Below are 19,477 nucleotides of genomic sequence, written 5' to 3'. Positions count from 1 at the left end.
GTGAAATTTGTTATTACCCATCTTCTGAATCCTACTTCTGTCTATTTATCAATCTCTGCCTCAGCCCAGTTCTGTGCCCTTGCTGGAGATGTGTTGAGATCACTTGGAAAAGAGGCACTCTGGCATTTTGAGTTTTTGGTATTTTTACTTTGATTTTTTTCTCATCTTCATGGGTTTATCTACCTTTAATCTTTGAGGCTGCTGACCTTTGGATAGGGTTTTTGTGGGGTCTTTTTTGTTGATTTCATTGTTGTTGTTGTTGTTTTCTGTTTGTTTTTCTTTTAGCAGTCAGGCCCCTCTTCCATAGGGCTGATGCAGTTTGCTGGGGGTCCACTCCAGACCCTGTTCACCTGGGTCCCTCCTGCCCCTGGAAGTATCCCCAGTGGAGGCTGCAGACCAACAAAGATGGCAGCCTGCTCCCTCCTCTGTCCCTGAGGGGCACCAACCTGTTGCCAGCCAGAATGTACCTGTATGACATGTACGGAGACTCCCATTGGGAGGTCTCACCCAGTCAGGAGGAGCAGGATCAAGGACCCACTTAGATAAGCAGTTGGGCTGCCCGTTGGCAGAGCAGGTGTGCTGTGCTGTGGGAATTCCCCCTCGTCCAAGCTGTCATGACTCTCGAAAACCAGCAGGCAGAAAAGATTAAGACCGTTGATCCACGATACCATAGCCATCCCTCCTCCTGGGGGCTCCTCTCAGGGATATGAGTTCTATCCATAAACCCCTGGCTGGGGATGCTGAAATTCCTGTAGGGAGGCCCCACCCCGTGAGAAAGAGTGGATCAGGGTCCCATTTAAAGAAGTCTTCTGGCCACTACCTGCTTCAGATGCTGTACTGTGCTGTGGGGAATTGTTCCTGGTCCATACTGGCCAGTCTCGCTGGCACCAGCAGCAGGGGAAAAAGGCCAACTGGAGCGCAGTGATGGCGACTGCCCCTCTCCCCCAGTAACTAAGTCTTCTTAGGCAATCTCCAGCCTGCTGCGCTGTCCAGCTGGGATTCCAAGCCAGTGAGTTTTACCTCGTGGGGCTCCATGGGAGTGAGGCTGCTTGGCTTCCTGGCTTCAGACCCCTTCCCCCGGAGTGGATGGATCTCTTGCCTTACTAAAGTTCCCAGAGCCAGAGTATGCAAATACTCCTGTGTCTCAGTGCCTGCTCAAGTTTCTGCCCACCTGCACAGCCACTGTGAGTCTGCACTGCAGTGTTCTTGGGATCCAAGGCCCTGGTGGCGTGGGCTCACATGGGGACCTCCTGATCCTCAGGTTGCAAGGATCCGTGGGAAAAGCTTGATCTTCAAGGAGGCTAGCACAATCCCTCACCACCTCCCTTGGCTGGAGGAGGGAGCTCCCTTTGCCCTGTGTAGCTCTCGGCTGGGCCCTCACTCCACCCTGCTTTTTATTGCTCTCTGTGAGTCACGCCAACCACCTAGTCAGTCCCAATGAGAACCTTGGTACCTCAATTGAAGATGCAGAATTCATCGCAGTTTTCATCCTTCTTGGTGGGAGCTGCAGAGCAGAGCTGTTTCTATTTAGCCATCTTGGCTGCTCCCCTCCATATGTTTTATGTTCAGATTCAAATAATCATAATACATGGGGAAAAATTAATGATTTCTTTCTATATGTGTATCTGGTTGGCTACTTTATTCAAATAATACTTAGATGGATGCTGACTGGACACATTTCATAATCCAATGGCTATTTGCTGCATGGTGACAGTTTAGTTTCTGTTTCCCTGAAGTTAGAGATTTAAACACAAAGAATTTACTTGGGTGGGGCAGTGAACACCAGCAGAGGCATTGATATATAAGACAGGGAAGGCAAGGCAGCTGATAATGAGTATGTTCTTAAGCCAGTTACCACAATGGACAACCAAATATTAATCTTGCAAGGAAATCCTGTGAAACCTTTCAAAAATGCATGATTTCATATTATTCCAGCTATAGGATGCAGGAACTGTGATGTTCATACCTGCACACCAAGCAGTCATTTGTTTAGGGCCGTCCTTGGGAGTTAGGCGTGGATTGGGGAGGTGATCAGGGGGATTGTTTTCTAGGCACTTCTGGGCAAAATGGTCTCTGGCAGTACTACTCAACACATTATCTGTTAACAGAACATGTTTACCAATTATGAGAATAACTTTCCAAATTGCCAGTGCATATGAAGTGGTGAATAGATTGCAAGGAATCATCTAATAATGGATTAATGGGGCTTGAGAACAAGATGGTGAATTGGGTATGCATTTCTTACTTCCTATTGCATTGAATTTTCAAGACATGGGGAAACAGCCTTGCAAGGGAAAAAGTCATTAAAGCAGTGGAAAATAAGAAATGGTACCACCAGTAGTCTAGAAATGTTGAGAGACTTCTAACAAGAGGAAAGTAGGTAGAATGGCATTGACAAAGTCAGATCCCAAAATATGCAGAGAGGCTTCTTATAGGTAAGAATGGTTCTGTGGAAGCTCTAAGCATGGGGTCACTTCATGAAGAAGTAGAAGAGAGTCTTGAAGTGTATATCAGGGTGATTAATTAGAAAACTTTGTTTGGAGCAGCAATTTTTTTTTTCTCTCTCTCCATCTCTTTTATTTTTGTTGAATACTTGGCAGAAGGCCATGTGCAAACACATTGAGTATTAGTCCTGAGACTGGGAATGAACAGCAGAGCTCATATTACCTTTAGACACCCAGAAGAGGTGGAGAATCTCTGGCAGTCAGAGGACAACCACATCAGGAGCATGTTCCCTTTCCCTTCACTCCACCAGAGCAGACCATGGTAAACAGATTAGGCGGGAGATGGAGACTGAGGTGCTCAAAACAATTCTGAGCACACCAACATGAACTATCAAATATCTGAGGGAAATATCATAGAAAGCAAAATGCTAAAATTAAGCAACAGGAGATTTAACACTCCCCTCCTTCACCGAATGAGGGGGAGGGGGGACACTTAATATGGCGTGATTTAAGAGTAGAATGTTCTCTGATAATTGGTGAATTACCAAGTAATATTGAACCAAATAATTCTTTACCAAGGCAAGTGAAATGGGTACATGCTGGAACCTAAAGGGAAAACTGAACCTTGGTGAAAAGAGATCCAGATATACCAATGTTGTTCTAGGTAGATTTCCAGAGAGAGAGGTTAAAATAAAGGTGAAGAGGAAAAGTAACTAAATCATGGAAGAAAATTTCCCAGATTTACTGACCACCAGCAAGTTGCGTGGCAGAAAGGATAAATGGTAACTATTCACACATAGACACATAATGATGAAATGTTAGAACAGTGAAGATAAAGATAAAAACCTTTAAATGGTTTCATACAGAAAAATGAAACAAAAACCAAGCAAAAACATGCAGAGTCTCCAAAAAAGATATTGAGTCATATCACTGTCACACTTACTATCTACAACATCAGGTAAAAAACATGGAGCAGGAATACTTGATATTAAACCATGACATCAAGAAAAGCTCATCAACATTAAATACAACTGATTTGTTAGGAAAGAGAAGTAAAATTCATCAAATGCCTAATGGATTAAAACTTTTGTAATATCATTTTATCTCACCTAGAATTCATGAGGTAGATAAAGCATGGAGATATTAATTACTCAAAGCAAGACAGAAGTTATGAGTAGATGTATGACACAAACTCATGTCTTTTAGATGCTATGAGCTCTTGTCCTATCCATTGCTATTTTCTTTGTATTTCTTTTTTTATTATTATTCAAAAAATATTTGTGGGTACATAGTAGGTGTATATATTTATGAGGTACATGACATGTTTTGGTACAGGCATGCAATGTGAAATAAGCACATCATGGAGAATGGGGTATCCATCTCCTCAAGCATTGCTCCTTTCTGTTAAAAGCAATCTAATTACATTCTTTGTTATTTAAAAATATACAATTAAGTTATTATTGACTTATAGCTAGCTTATTGCACTATCAAATAGTAGGCCTTATTCATTCTTCTATTTTTCTTTTTTGTAACCATTAACCAAACCTACCCCCATGCCCCACCAGTCTCCACTACCCTTCCCAGCCTCTGACAACCATCCTTCTACTCTCTCTGTCCATGAGTTCAATTGATTTGAATTTTAGATCCCGCAAATAAGTGAGAACATGGGATGTTTGTTTTTCTATGCCTGACTTATTCTACTTAATGTAATGATCCCCAGTTCTATCCATATTGTAGCAAAAGACTGGATCTCATTCTTTTTATGGCTGAATCATGCTCCACATTTTCTTTATGCATTCATTTGTTGATGGACACTTAGGTTGCTTTGGAATTTTAGCTATTGTAAACAGTGCCACAACAAGCATAGGAGTATGGATATCTCTTCAATATACTGATTTTCTTTTTGAGGGGTATATACCCAGCAATGGGATTGCTGTATATTATGGTAGCTCAAGTTTTAGTTTTTGGAGGAACCTCCAAACTGTTCTCCATAGTGGTTGTACTAATTTACATTCCCACTAACAATGTACCAGGGTTCCCTTTTCTCCACATTCTCACCAGCATTTGCTATTGCTTGTCTTTTGGAAGCCATTTTAACTAGGATGAGATGATATCTCATTGCAGTTTTGATTTGCATTTCCCAATGATCAGTGATGCTGAGAACCCTTTTCTATGCCTGTTTGCCATTTGTATGTCTTCTTTTGAGAAAGGTCTGTTCAAATCTTTTGCCCATTTTTAATCGGATTAGTAGATTTTCTTTTCCTATAGAGTTGTTTGAGCTTCCTATATATATTGACTATTAATCCTTTGTCAGAGAGGTAGTTTGAAAATATTTTCTCCCAGTCTGTGAATTGTCTTTTCACTTTTTTGATTGTATCCTTTGCTGTGAAGAAGCTTTTTAACTTGATGTGATCCCATTTGTCCATGTTTGCTTCGGTTTCCTGTGCTTACGGGGTACTGCTCAAGAAGTCTTTGACCAGACCAATGTCCTGGAGATTTTGCCCAAAGTTTTCTTGTAATAGTTTCATAGTTTGAGGTCTTAGAATTAAGTCTTTAATCCATTTTGGTTTCATTTTTGTATATGTCAAGAGATACGGGTCTAGTTTCACTCTTTTGCATATAGATATCCAGTTTTCCCAGCACCATTTATTGAAGAGACTGTCCTTTCCCTAGTGTATGTTGTTAGCAGCTTTGTCAAAAATGAGGTCAGCTGGGGGCAGTGGCTCACGCCTGTAATCCCAGCACTTTGGGAGGTCAAGGCAGGCGGATCACAAGGTCAGGAGTTCGAGACCAGCCTGGCGAATGTAATGAAACCCTGTCTCTACAAAAAATACAAAAAATTAGCCGAGCACGGTGGCAGATGCCTGTAATCCCAGCTACTTGAGAGGCTGAGGCAGGAGAATCACTTGAACCCAGGAGGCAGACGTTATAGTGAGCCGAGACTGTGCCACTGCACTTCAGCCTGGGCAACAGAGCAAGACTCCATCTCAAAAAAAAAAAAAAAAAAAAAAAAAGGAGTTCCCTGTAGGTGGGTGAATTTCTTTCTGAGTTCTCTATTCTGCTCCATGGGTCTATGTGTATGGTTTTATGTCAGTACAATGCTGTTTTCATTACTACAGCTCTGTTATATAATTTGAAGTCAGGTAAAGTGATTTCTTCAATTTTATTCTTTTTGCTTAAGATAACTTTGGCAATCCGGGGTCTTCTGTGATTCTATATAAATTGTAGGATTGTTTTTATTTATATGAAGAATGTCATTGGTATTTTGATAGGGATTGCATTGAATCTGTAGATTACATTGTATAGTATGGACATTTTAGCTATATTCACTCTTGTGATCCATGAACATAAAATATCTTTCCATATTTTTGGTGTCCTCTTCAATTTTCTACATCAGTGTTTTATAGTTTTAATATAGAAATCTTTCATTTCTTTGGCTAATTCCTAGATATTTAATTTTATGTGTGGCTGTTGTAAATGGGACTACTTTTTAAATTTATTTTTCACATTGTTCAGTGTTGGCATATATAAATGATACTGATTTTTGTATATTGGTTTTATATCCTGCAACTTTACAGAATTAGTTTGTCAGATCTAATAATTTTCTTGTGGAGCCTTTAGGTTTTTCCAAATATAAGATCCTATCATCAGCAAACAGAGATAATTTCAATTCTTCCCTTATAATTTGGATGCCTCTTATTTAATTCACTTGTCTGATTGCTTCAGCTAGGAATTTAGTACTATGTTGAATAACAACTGTGACAGTGGGCATCCTTTTTATGTTCCAGATCATGAAGAAAGGCTTTCATTTTTTCTCTATTGAGTATGACACTAGCTGTGAGTCTCTTGTATATGGCTTTTATTATGTGGGTGTTTGTTCTTTCTAGCCCCAATTTTTTGTGAGTTCTTAACATGAAGGGATGTTGGATTGTATCAAATACTTTTTCAGCATCCCTTGAAATAATCATACGGTTTTTATCTTTCGTTCTGTTAATATAATGTATCACACTGTTTGATTTGCATATGTTGAAATATACTTGCATCATAGGGATAAATCCCAGCTGGTGATGATGACTGATCTTTCTAATATAGTTTTGAATTTGGTTTGCCAGTATTTTATTGAGGACTTTTGCATCAATATTCATGAAAGATATTGCCTGTAATTTTTTTTAATGTGTCTTTCTTTTTTTGTAACAAGGTAATACTGGCCTCATGGAATGTGTTTGAAAGTATTTTCTCCTCCTCTATTTTTCTGGAATAATTTGAGTAGAATCGATATTAGGAGTTCTTTAAATATTTGGTAGAATTAATAAATTAAGCCATCAGGTCCTGACCTTTTTCTTTTCTGGGAAACTTCGTGTCACAGCTTCAATCTCATTACTTATTGGTCTGTTCAGGTTTTGGATTTCTTCCTAATTAAATATTGGTAGGTTGTATATATCTAGGAATTTGTCAATTTATTCTATATTTTCCAATTTATTGGCATACACTTGCTCATAGGAGCCACTGATGATCCTCTGAATTTCTGCAATATCAGTTGTAATGTCTCCTTTTTCATATCTGATTTTATTATTTGGATTTTCTTTCTTTTTTTCTTGGTCTGGCTAAAGTTGTACTAATTTTGTTTAGCTTTTCAAAAAACCAAGTTTTTGTTTCATTGATATTTTGTATTGTTTTATTTCACTTTCATTTATTTCTGCTCTGACCTTCATTATATTTTTTCTTCTATTAATTTGGGGTTTGGTTTGCTCTTGCTTTCCTAATTCTTTAAGATTCATAGTTAGACTGTTTGTGTTTTTTCCTCCCTTTTGATGTAGGCACTTACAGCTATAAACTTGCCTCTTAGTACTTCTTTTGCTGTATTCCATAGGTTTTGGAGTGTTATGTTTCCATTATAATTTTTTCAAGAACATTTGTAATTTCCTTATTAATTTCTTCACTGACCTACTGGTCATTCAAGAGCATATTGTTTAATTTCAATGTTTTTGTATAGTTTCCAAAATTCCTCTTGTTCTTAATTTCTAGTTTTCTTCCATTGTGGTTAGAGAAGATGCTTAATATTATTTCCATTTTTCTGAATGTTTTTAAGACTTGTTTTGTGACCTAACATATGGTCGATCCTTGAGAATGATCCATGTGCTGAGGAAAATATTGTGTATTCTGCTGCTCTTGGATGAAATATCCTGTAAATATCAGTTAGATTAATTTGGTCTGTAGCACAGATTAAGTCTAATTTTTTTTTTTATTGATTTTCTGTTTGGAAGATCTGTCCAATGCTGAAAGTGATGTGTTGAAGTCTCCAAATGTTATTGTGTCAGGGTCTATCTCTCTCTCTTTAGCTCTAATAATATTTCCTTTACATAGCAATCAAGCAAGACCCCATCTCAAAAAAAAAAAAAAAAAAAAAAAAAAAAAAAAAAAAAAAAGCAACAGCAGCCATGAGGATATTTGGAAGGAAATTTGACAAATGAGTGCTGTTGGTAATAACTTTGTAAAAATTGCACAAGCCATGGAGCATGTTGTTATGACAATTCCAGACTGAAATATGAGATTAAGACAACATAGTTATATCAATTGTGACAAGCTTCCAATTTCCTGTTATTACATTGAATCTCACGTGCTTGCATTAACGTCAGAAATACAGTATGATATATATTAGATACACACATACACAGATAGTTTTACCGTCCCCCTTCGAAACAAAAGGAGAAATGGAAAGGCATTTCTATATAAACAATAAAATAACAAAAGGAACATAATAAACCAAAGCACTTGTAAAGCCACAACATAAGCAAGGATTGATGTCCCCAAAGAAACAGGACTGATATGGTTCTGTGAAGTTGCAGCTGATGCTAATAGCATGGCTTGGAAGCAGTCACAATCCAGAATGCATACAAAGGCATAAGAAATTCTCACTCTGAAAGTGAGTGCTTAACCCAGAAACATAGGTTACCCAAGGAAGCACAATGCCATTAATAGAAACACTCCAATAAGTGATAACGCTCATACTGACACACTAGGAATACTAGAGTACTCTATTTTGACTTAAAAACAAATACATTTCATACCCTCAATAAACAAAGGGATCAGGTTCATTGTATTGGTTGGAAATTACGAAAACAAAATGAACCAGGGAACAATAAGTAGACATTTTTGAAGAAAAAATGTTTTGGTATTTTAAAAAAATGTGTTGAAATACACTAAAAATATTAACACAAGTTTTTTGTTAAATAAACACAGCTGAAAAATAAGTTAGTAGGCAGAAAGGTCAGGTGTAGCAGTATTCTGAAACAGATTTTAAAATATATATATATATAAAGGGAAGCCATGAAAGAGAAGACTGGAAAAATATATAGATCATCTTAATTTTTTTACTAAGATTTCTGAATGAAAGGGTTGAAAATTGATGGGTCCAAAATATTTGAAAACTCATAAATAAAAATATTCCAGAATTGAAAGTACATATGGATCCTGATATTGGAATAACTCATTTGGTATACAGCAGGACAAATGAAAAAATGAAACTTGTCCAGAATATTGTAGTTTCAATTTTGAGTCAAAGATAAGAAGAAATTTCTAGAGGTTAGCCACAGTACATTTTCAAATTCCCCTAGAGAGTGGTTAACACGGTGAAACCCCGTCTCTACTAAAAATACAAGAAAATTAGCCGGGCGAGGTGGCAGGCGCCTGTAGTCCCAGCTACTCGGGAGGCTGAGGCAGGAGAATGGCGTGAACCCGGGGGGGCGGAGCTTGCAGTGAGCCGAGATCGCGCCACTGCACTCCAGCCTGGGGCACAGAGCAAGACTCCGTCTCAAAAAAAAAAAATTCTCAACAAATGTGTCAATATTTTCCAAGTTTGAAATTTTGGTCTATTCATATACATGATGGCTGGTGTTGGTGCTCTTTCTTTTTTTCTATTTCTTTCAGAATAGAAAGTAATGTTTAACTACAATAATCCTCTTAAGATTTCTTTTGAATCTTTACTTTAAAATTGCTATAGCAATTTAAGGATGTTTTACTGTTTGGTATTGTGTTATAGATTTGAAAGTTATTGCTCTAAAAGATCATCAGTAATTTTTTTAACGAATGGAGAGCATCGTGGATTCTGAATTCTTAGTCTTGCTGCCCACATGTATTAAATTGTATGAGCTATTGAGAAGAGAAAAATCTCATAAGTAAACAGGAAAACCAGGATAATACTCCTATAAGCACTCTGATACTGTTTTTCTCCTTGCTGCAAAATGCCCTTTTCTACTTGTTAAAGTGATTCATATTTATTTTTTGTGAAATTACCTATCTTTGAATCTATATCTATAGTTTATCAATATATTTGAATATACAAAACCATCTCTATGGCTACTGTTTTATATAATATCCCTCATTTTAATTCATATATTTTAAGTTATCTATGATTTAAAACAACTAATATTGGCATTGAATTTCAAAATCTACAGATTTTAGAGTCAGTTTAATGGAACATGCAAGCAGAGGTCAGTGGCATGATCTTTTTATAAATATATATTTAAATAAACTATTAGGTACACTTATTTTACATAAGATTATATTCTCTGAAATTTATGTGACAACTTTCAAGTGTAGCTAACATGAATTGTCTTTAGATGAAATTATATCTTCTTTGTAAGCTATCTGTTCCCTTTACCATGTATTTAACCACGAGACATGGAGTAAAGAGGAAAAGATAAGAGTCAATGTCTAAGTCAATGATATAAAATAAAATACCTCCTATCTCTGAAAAGCTTAGACTGACAAAATTTGTTGAGCAAATATGCATAGTGATTTAACAGTTTAACTTTTCTTCCCTAAATACCAGAACATTCAGCTAATGTATTTACTATGAGAATTTCTGCTGCTTTCGTGAGTGGAAGATTGAGGTTAGGTTGAGGTACAAAATAAACTACCTAACAAAAAAATCCACGAACAAACAAAGGATTGTACTTATCTACTGCTCAAAATTTGGGAGGAAAAGCGATGTTATGTACCACAGTTAAAAATATTCTTCTGTATATAGCCATGCCCAAGGGCAGTAACTATGTCTTATTTAAATTATTACCTCTGATGCCTACAACATATAATTTTGCTGCACAGTTGAGTAAGCTGCCTGTATAAACCAAGGTGTAAGGGAAAGTTCACAGATATTTAATAGAATTGATATTTAAAGTACAAATAAGACTTTATATGCCTGGTTATTTTATAATGTATCTACTCTAGAGTATTGAAATAAAAACATGAAGGACATTGGCCTGTACTCTTCAAAAATATCAAGGTCATGAAAGACAGAAAGACCTCTTCCTGATTAAAGGAGACTAATAGATACAGCACCTAAATGCATATAATTTGGATCCTAAACGAGGAAAATAAAAAGTGATTTTTTGATGTTGTTATTCTTTTGCAATAATAGACATGAAATTAATTGGTGAAATCTGAAAAAGGTTTTAGATCTAAATAATAACAGTGTATCAAAGTTAATTTCCTGATTTTGATAATGTCCTGTGACAAGCTTGTCCAACCTGCTGCCCTTGGGCCACATACAGCTCAGGATGACTTTCTTAAAACCTTATGAGTTTTTTTTTTTTTTTTTATGCTCATCAGCTATCATTAGTGTTAGTGTATTTTATATGTGTCCCAAGGCAATTCTTCTTCCAGTGTGGCCCAGGGAAACCAGAAGATTGGATACCCCTCTTATGGTTAAGTGAAAGAATTTCCTTTTTTTTTTTTTTAAAGGAAATACTGCAACATTTAGAAATACAAAGGCATCATGTCTGCAATGTGAGAGTATACAGGAGAAAATGTAGTAACAGATTAACATTTGAAGAATCTAGGTGAATATTATATGAGAATCCTTTGTTCTATTCTTGCAGGATTTTTGTAAGTTTGAATTTTTTAAAGGTAACTAAAAGAATATGTATGGTCATTTTATGATCTTGACAGGCTTTAGAGAAAGTATAGACTTGACAGTGAATCTATTGGTAAGATGTTCAACATTATTTTAAAGGATTGATTCAGAATTTCGATGGATAAAGAGGGAAGATGCACAAAGGTAAAAAATGGTAATATTGGCCAGACATGGTGGCTCATGCCTCTAATGCCAGCACTCTGGGAGGCCGAGGTGGGCAGATCACCTGAGGTCAGGAGTTCAAGACCAGCCTGGCAAACATGGTGAAACCCCATCTCCACTAAAAATACAAAAATTAGCCAGGTGTGGTGGCCCACTCCTGTAATCCCAGCTACTCAGGAGTCTGAGGCGAGAGAATCACTGGAACCCAGGAGGCAGAGGTTGCAGTGAGCCGAAATCACGCCACTGCACTCTAGCCTGGGTGACAGAGCAAGACTCTGTCTCCAAAAAAAAAAAAAGATAATGTTTACATATATAATTGCAAAAGAGCAATAACAACAGCAGAAATCAAGGTTAGTTTGAGGTACATAGTTCTGATTTTCTTAGCTCTGATAATAGGAAAAACAAAATTAGTGGGTTTTTTTGGTTTTTGTTTTGTTTTGTTTTGTTTTTGTTTTTGTTTTTTTTGAGACGAAGTTTCATTCTTGTTGCCCAGGCTGGAGTGCAATAGCATGATCTCAGCTCCCTGCAACTCCGCCTCCCAGGTTCAAGTGATTCTTCTGCCTCAGCCTCCGCAGTAGCTGGGATTACAGGTGCCCACCACCATGCCCAGCTAATTTTTTTGTATCTCTAGTCCAGACGCGGTTTCACCATGTTGGCCAGGCTGGTCTGGAACTCCTGACCTCAGACGACCCACCCGCCTCAGCCTCCCAAAGTGCTGTGATTATAGGCATGAGCCAGTGCACCCAGTCCCTAGTGTGATGAATTAAGATACAGACTAAAAACACACTTCCAAAATGGCAATAACTTATACGTGAGTTCAATAAATTGTGGGGGAAGAAAACAATAGAAAGACAGCTTGGAAGATTTTCAACAGCAACTGTCCATTCGGTAGAACAAATCAGCAGTTGCTGCTTTATTCTCAATGGTGTGGCATTGTTTTCAGTGGGGCTTTAAAGGGAAGTGGCCGCATGCCAGTTTCTGTGTTCTCATCCAGCTGTTCAGACACTAAAATGACTTAAGTTACAAAGGCTGAAGTTTGAGCAGCCATGCAGTTTGCCTCCAAGACAAGTGAACATCTTAACAGAGTATTTAAAAATTTATTTAAAATGGCAATCATTGGTCCTGAGAGATAGGGAAGAAAGAAAACGTTCTTATTTAACTAAGAAAATGATCAATAGATGAAATATCCAAGAGGTGTTTCTTAATACATCTCTATTCTGCTCCTATTTTATCCTGTTATACTGCAATTCCCTGAATTCTAAAACTCAGAATTTCACAAAGTAGAAAAAAATCAGGTGAATTTGCTTGATGATGTAAAAACCAAACACAAACAGCTTTGCCTAGTACATGTATAAAGTTATTACATAGTCGCTATAGATTGACTTTCCACCTTTCAAAATAATAGACAACAAAAATGAATATCAATTTGTAAAGCACATTTAACTTCTTCAAGCTCTTGAAACGAAGTTATTCATTAGCAATATCTCAGTGATTAAATTCAGGATAACATGGGATTTTTTGAAAAAGTGTGAAAGCAAATAGAAGCATTTAATAGCTGCTTTACTATTTTGTGTTCTGTGGAAGATTATGTTTCAATTTAGTAAATAATGAAAAAGAACATTTCCTTCCTATTTTTAAGTAAAAATATGAGATATTTGAGCATGGTTGTGGTGCACTTCTTTTGGAGATTTGCTTAGTTATTTAACTTGTAAATATCCAGGAAATTTGAAAAACTAAAATAAACCAAATACTTTCATTGTAAGTAGCATACCATTTGAATATTTAAAGTATGCTACAAAAATAACATGTAAGGTGTACACTTCTTGTTAAGAAGATTAAAAAAATCAATGCTTATATTCTTCCAACTCACTCATCATGGGGCTTCATTATTTGAATTATTTCAAAGAGTAAACAAACAAAACCTCTCAAATCTCATTCTGCATAAATCTGATAATGGTTCTCACCAATTAAAGTGTAGATGACCAAAATAGATCATCTGTACTTTATTACATGTAGCACTTCACAGAATAATTATTTGAAGGATAAATAAAAGATAACTACTCTCCATTTTCAAAGTGTTATTAAAAAGCTAGTAAAAACCAGTTCCATTATATGCTTTCAGTTAAGCAACACAATTTACCAGAACCCAAGGATTTTTATAAGCAGTTTATCTACCCCTAATAATGGACTAGACAGTAAAGTAACTTGATCTCTGCCTTTTTTTTTTCTTGGCCAAGGAGGTGATGGTAAGTAACAGTATTTGCAGTAGTGTGAGAGTCCTCTTTTTTCTACTTTAATGCGGTAATTTTTGACTTCACATTATTCCTACGTGATACCTTCCATGCTATTCTAATATCTATATATAATTTTCTGTAAACTATTTTATCGTAGACTGCATTATATTAGGCAATTATTTCAAGCTTCAATTCTATGGACAGTCACTTCTAATGGAAAATCCACAGTCCAGGATGGCCTATCTAGTGTTTTATAAAAAAATTTCCACTCCAGAGGTGGCTACCACAAGCACCTGTGCTATCTGTATCTCCACCAGTACCAAGCATTTTGCTAAATTTCATCCTAAATGTCAAAAGCAGTTTTAATCAATTAAATTACAAATTTTATAATTGGCATGATTACTTTCATTGGTGAAATTACAACTTTTCATATTATTTCGTTTGGTTATAATATTTTTAAGATCTCTCCACTGTTAAAATGAATAAGATATAATAATGTAGCAAGGATTATGCAAATAACATGATTCATTAATTCTACTATTGGGTGTATATCCAAAGGAACTGAAGTCAGGATCTTAAAGAGATCCCTGCTCCCTTATGTATAATGCAGCATTATTCATAATAGCCAAGATACAGAATCAACCTAAGTGTCTGTGTATATATGAATGCATAAAGAAAATGTGGTGTATTTACATAATGTAATACTATTTACTTTAAAAAAGAAGGAAATCCTGTCATTTGCAACAACATGTATTAACCTGGAGACATTATGCTAAGTTATATAAGCCAGACACAGAAAAACAAATACTGTATGATCTTACATATGGAATCTAAAAATGTTGAATTCATAAAAGGAGACAGTAGAATGGTGATTACCAGACCTGGGACTTGGGGAGATTGGAGAGAGATGTTGGTCAAAGGATACAAAATTTTAATTAGATAGTAGGAAGTTCAATAGGACCCATGGTACAGTGTGGTGAGTATAATTAATAACAATATACTGTATGCTGGAAAATTGCTAATATATTTGGTGTTCTCACCACAAAAACAAAGGATAAGTATGTGAGGTAATGGATATATTAATTAGTTTCATTTAGTCATTCTACAGTGTATACATGTAACAAAACATAATGTACACCATGAATATATATAATTTTTATTTGTCAAGTTATCATTAGAAAAAGAAAGACCTGTATATGTTTAGCATGGTGATGTAGGCTTGTTTGTTCTCTCTATTTTGACGCAAGATTCTTTGTCTGGTCCGGCACACTAAAAACAGGCCTATTAAACAGAGAAACATAATTCCAAAATTTACTACCGTGGAGCTCCCAGTAGACTTAATCCAAGTTGTGGGGTTTAATCCGTAAAGATTGTCTGCCACCTGATCTAACGCCTCAGCTCCGCGCACAATGGATAAGTGAGCTTGAGAGGCTTCAAAAATTTGTTTCTTTAATTTAGTTATGTCCAGTGATAAATTACCTTCCCTACCCAGAAGGTGTCCTTTAACCATTTCCCATGAATGATCATTCTCGTTATAGGAACACGGGGTGATACAGAAATCAGAGGTATTCCAGACGCACTGCATTTGCATGTGATGTTCGAGACTCACTACCCGATCTCCAAGCCAAATAACAGACTGTCTTAAATCATTAATTTGATTAGCCAATTTTTGATCAATGCCTTGTTGAGAATTCCACATTTGGGTGGAATTGGCTTGCCAATCATTAACAAAATGAGCCATTTGAATAGATTGATGTAACACCATTCTAGCAGTGGTGGCCAGTGAAGTGACTGTAATTAGGCCCATGATCACAGCGATTAAAGTGAAAACAAATCTCTTAGATCTTTTTAGAATTTGCTGTAACACTTCATTAATTAAATGTATTGAGGGGGGGGATTCCCAAGGTCTGGGCAAACTTACCAGAATCCAGATTCCTTCTCAAGCTCGAACCAACATTACACTTTTCCTGGAGTCAAAATGGGAGTTAATACAAGTGTATAAATGACAATTAATGTATTGGACAGTTTGATTGTTCGTCCAAATTTTGATATTTCCCACTAACAGCATGTAAGGAGGCTTAACACAACTCTGTATGGGAACAGTCAGGTTGGAGATAAGTAAAGCAGAATGTCTGGATCTACATTGATACTGAGAGACAGGGGTGGTAGCGGGGACAACAGACAGAATAGTTTCCCCTTCCCATACTCACAGTCCAGACATGGCAATAGCCAATTTCCAAAGTTCTGGGTGTTCTGGGCTCAAAATGGGGAGTATCATACGAGGCCTCGGGGGGTGTAATACCTTTATCTTCCCCTTTTTAAGGGAAAGAATGAGCTGAACCTCCTATGCAAAGTAGAATGATGATTCTCATTCTCCCGGTAAGAAATAAAATAAGTAGCCTCCAGGCATTCCCTTCTGCCAGAGGAGCAATTGTTTTTTAAATAGGCCTTTGGTGCCCAGTCTATTACTAAACCATATGAGTCATTTTTTAATATTACTGCATGTGAGTTAACACAGTCTTCCCAAATTAAAGTTTTAGAGGGGTCCTCAACATTTTTAGGGCATGGTTTTCCTGCAGGTTTATATTGAAAGTATGGGGTATCTCCCATTACTTCCCCTTTCATTTGTTTTAAAGGAGAAAGGGAGAGGCCAGACACCAAATGTCCTGGTTCCTCTGTAGCTGAATCTCTCCAGAAGATAAGCAGCCCAGACTTGAGTTTCTAGATGGATACAACCAGGTGCATGTCCGAGGCACAGAGCAGGGTATTTATAACCCATGGTAACATTAAATGCAGTGCCTTCTTCTCTTGGTTGAGCAGGGCAATGGTCATCTGTAGCTCCAGGCATCCACACACTATATTGTTAGTGTAGATTTCCACAGGAGCATTTATCCAAGTGAGAGGTCGAATAAGTGGCGTAAAAGGCACATAAGCCCAATAAGAATAATTATGTGTAGCAGGTAAATCAGTGTGAGAGGAAACTGCTGAGACAGAAAGTGTAAGGAGGAGAATCATTAAATAAAACACATTGTAAGCGAGATTGAGTGCTGAAGGAGGAAGAGAACAGAGGGATGTTATTTTTAGGCTAATAGAAATGGTGAGATTTTTAGGTTTGTAAGGAGAAAAAGGAAGGTAATTAGAAGTGGGATTAGTTAGATGGGTCTCCATTGCCATCAGGGAGGATTGAATCAGACCCATTGTGATTTGCTGTGCCAGCTTCTAAGGAGTTGGCACAGATCTCACCACGTCTGAGGGCAGTCTCTGACACAGACATCTTTTCCCTGTGGTTTTGTTTTGATGATCTCCTGGTAAAACACAAGCATATCCTCTTTCCCACGTTAAGTAGAATTAGAGACAATATTTAAAGGTTTGGGGAAATCCTGTAAGGCAGTAATTACAGCAATTAACTCTGCCTTTTGAGCAGAAGTATGAGAGGTAGAAATAAGCTTGTCTGTAGGACCTACATAACCAGCATTGCCATTACTGGAGTCATCGGTGAACACTGTAACAGCCTCAGAAATGGGCTGATCTTTTGTTAATCGAGGGACCACCCAAGACATAATTTTTATAAAATCAAACAATTTGTTTTTTGGAGAATGATTGTCAGTAACGCCAATAAAATTAGCCAAGTGGATTTGCCACAGTACAGAATGTTGAAAGGCAACTTGAACTTCAAACCAATTAAAGGAACTACAATTAAATTCAGATCAAATCCAGAAATTTGAAGTATTGTACACTGAGCCTGTCCAATTAGTATGGCTATTTGGTCCAGATAAACAAACAAAGTTTTTGACACAGAATGAGGAAGAAAACACCACTCTATTAAATCATTACATTGAAATATTAGTCCAGTAGGGGAGTGTAATGAAGCTAAAACCAGAAGCTGAAACGGCTGTACTCTAGATAACTGGGTGGTCTGGATTCTTTCCTCTACGAATTCCAGTTCTAGTAAAGCCTCAGGAGTCAAAGTCCTGGGACTGCAGAGATTGGAATCTTCCTGTAGTATAGAAAACAAGTTAGACAGTGCATAGGTTGGAATACCTAAAGTAGATCTTAAATAATTAATGTTACCCAAAATTTTTTGGAAGTCAATTAAAGTTTTCAAGAAATCTCTCCTAATTTGAACTTTTTGAGGTTGAATGCATTGTTTATCAACCACCATTCCTAAATATTGAACAGGAGTGGTCTGATGAATTTTATCCTGAATAATAGTGATAAAAGTGGACATTTTGTCTTGTTCCATATCTTAGAGAAAAAGCTTTCAAAATTTCCCTGTTTAGTACGATGTTGGTTGTGTGTTGTTGTATATGACCTTCATTGTGTTGACATACATTCCTTTTATACGTAATTTGTTGAGAGTTTTTATCATGAAGGGATACTGAATTTAGTCAGATGATTTATCTCTGCCTATTGAAATAATCATATGGATTTTGTCTTTGATTATTGTAATGTGATGTATCATATTTATTAATTTTCTGTAATGGTTGTTGACCATTTTGACTTTTAATTATCATACTTGACATCTGAAAGATTGTATATCAGCATTAGAGTAATGGAGTATTCTGAATTTTACGATGAATTTACCTATAAAAGTGAGGTATATACTTTCATATGTTTGCATGATAGTAATTATTGTCCTTTTGCTGTCACTTGAGACATTCCATTTAGCATTTTTTGTAAGGCTTATTTGGTAGTGATGACTATTTTTCCTTCATTTCTGAAGGAAAGCTTTGTTGGGCATACTATTCTAGCCAGGCAATTTTTTTTCCCCCTAGCACTTTCAATATAGCATCCCATTCTTTCCTGGCCTGCAAGGTTTCTGCTGAGAAATCTGCTGATAGTCTAAGGGGAATTTTCTTATATGTGACTTGATACTTTACTCTTGCTGTTTTTTAGAATTCTTTCTTTGACTTTTGACAACGTTGTTTTAATATGCCTTGGCGAGGGCTAAGGAAGCTTGGCGAGGGCAAAGAGACTTGAATTTATTTCAAATCTTTTGAGCTTCATGAATCTGGATGTCCATATCTTTCCCAAATCTTGGGTAGTTTTTAGATATTGTTTTGTTAAATAGTCTTTCTGTGCACTTCTTCATCTCTTCTGCCTTTAAACTCCAAAAATGTAAATATTTGATTGCTTAATAATGTTCCACACATCCTGTAGGCTTTATTTGCTCCTTTTCATTCTTTTCTTTTCTTTCTTGCTGACTGGTTTATTTCAAAAGACTTGTCTTCAAGTTCAGAAACTCATTATTTTGCTTGATATAGTCTGTTCTTGAAAATCTCAATTGTATATTTTAGTTCATTCATTGAATTCTTTAGCCATAGTATTCGTGTTTGTTTCTTTTTTGGTCATAGGTGTCTCTTTGTTGAATTTCTCTTTTGGATCCTAAACTATTCATCTAATTTAGTTTGTCTGTCTGTATTATCTTTTATTGTAAGTGTCCTTAGGTCATTATTTTTAATTCATTTTCAGGAAACTCATAAACGTTCATTTTTGGGGAGTCCATTATAGGAAATGTATTGTGTTTCTTTGGTAGTGTCCTATTCGCTTTCTTTTTTATGTTTCCGATATCACCGTGTTGATATCTGTGCATCTGATGGAACAGTAACCACTTCCAGTTTCATACAGTGTCTTTCATGGGAAAAGACTCACCTGCACATGTGTTCTAGGGTGTTGGTTGAGCAGGGTATTTTCGATTTGCTTCTGGGTAAATGCCGCAGGGT

At 36.6% G+C, this 19,477-nt stretch overlaps 2 long non-coding RNA genes across 2 annotated transcripts in view; one reads left to right on the top strand and one right to left on the bottom strand.

Moving 5' to 3' along the window:
* LOC105490345 (uncharacterized) overlaps window positions 1-19,477 on the top strand; it is an 848,896-nt gene that overhangs the window by 111,884 nt on the left and 717,535 nt on the right. The window lies entirely within an intron of this gene.
* Window positions 1-19,477, bottom strand: part of LOC139360891 (uncharacterized) — a 33,767-nt gene that overhangs the window by 10,567 nt on the left and 3,723 nt on the right. The window lies entirely within an intron of this gene.

Source organism: Macaca nemestrina, chromosome X, assembly GCF_043159975.1.
Source record: "Macaca nemestrina isolate mMacNem1 chromosome X, mMacNem.hap1, whole genome shotgun sequence".
Lineage (NCBI taxonomy): Eukaryota > Metazoa > Chordata > Mammalia > Primates > Cercopithecidae > Macaca > Macaca nemestrina.
The sequence above is the reverse complement of the archived record's forward strand: the minus strand, read 5'-3'. Positions and strand labels throughout refer to the sequence as shown.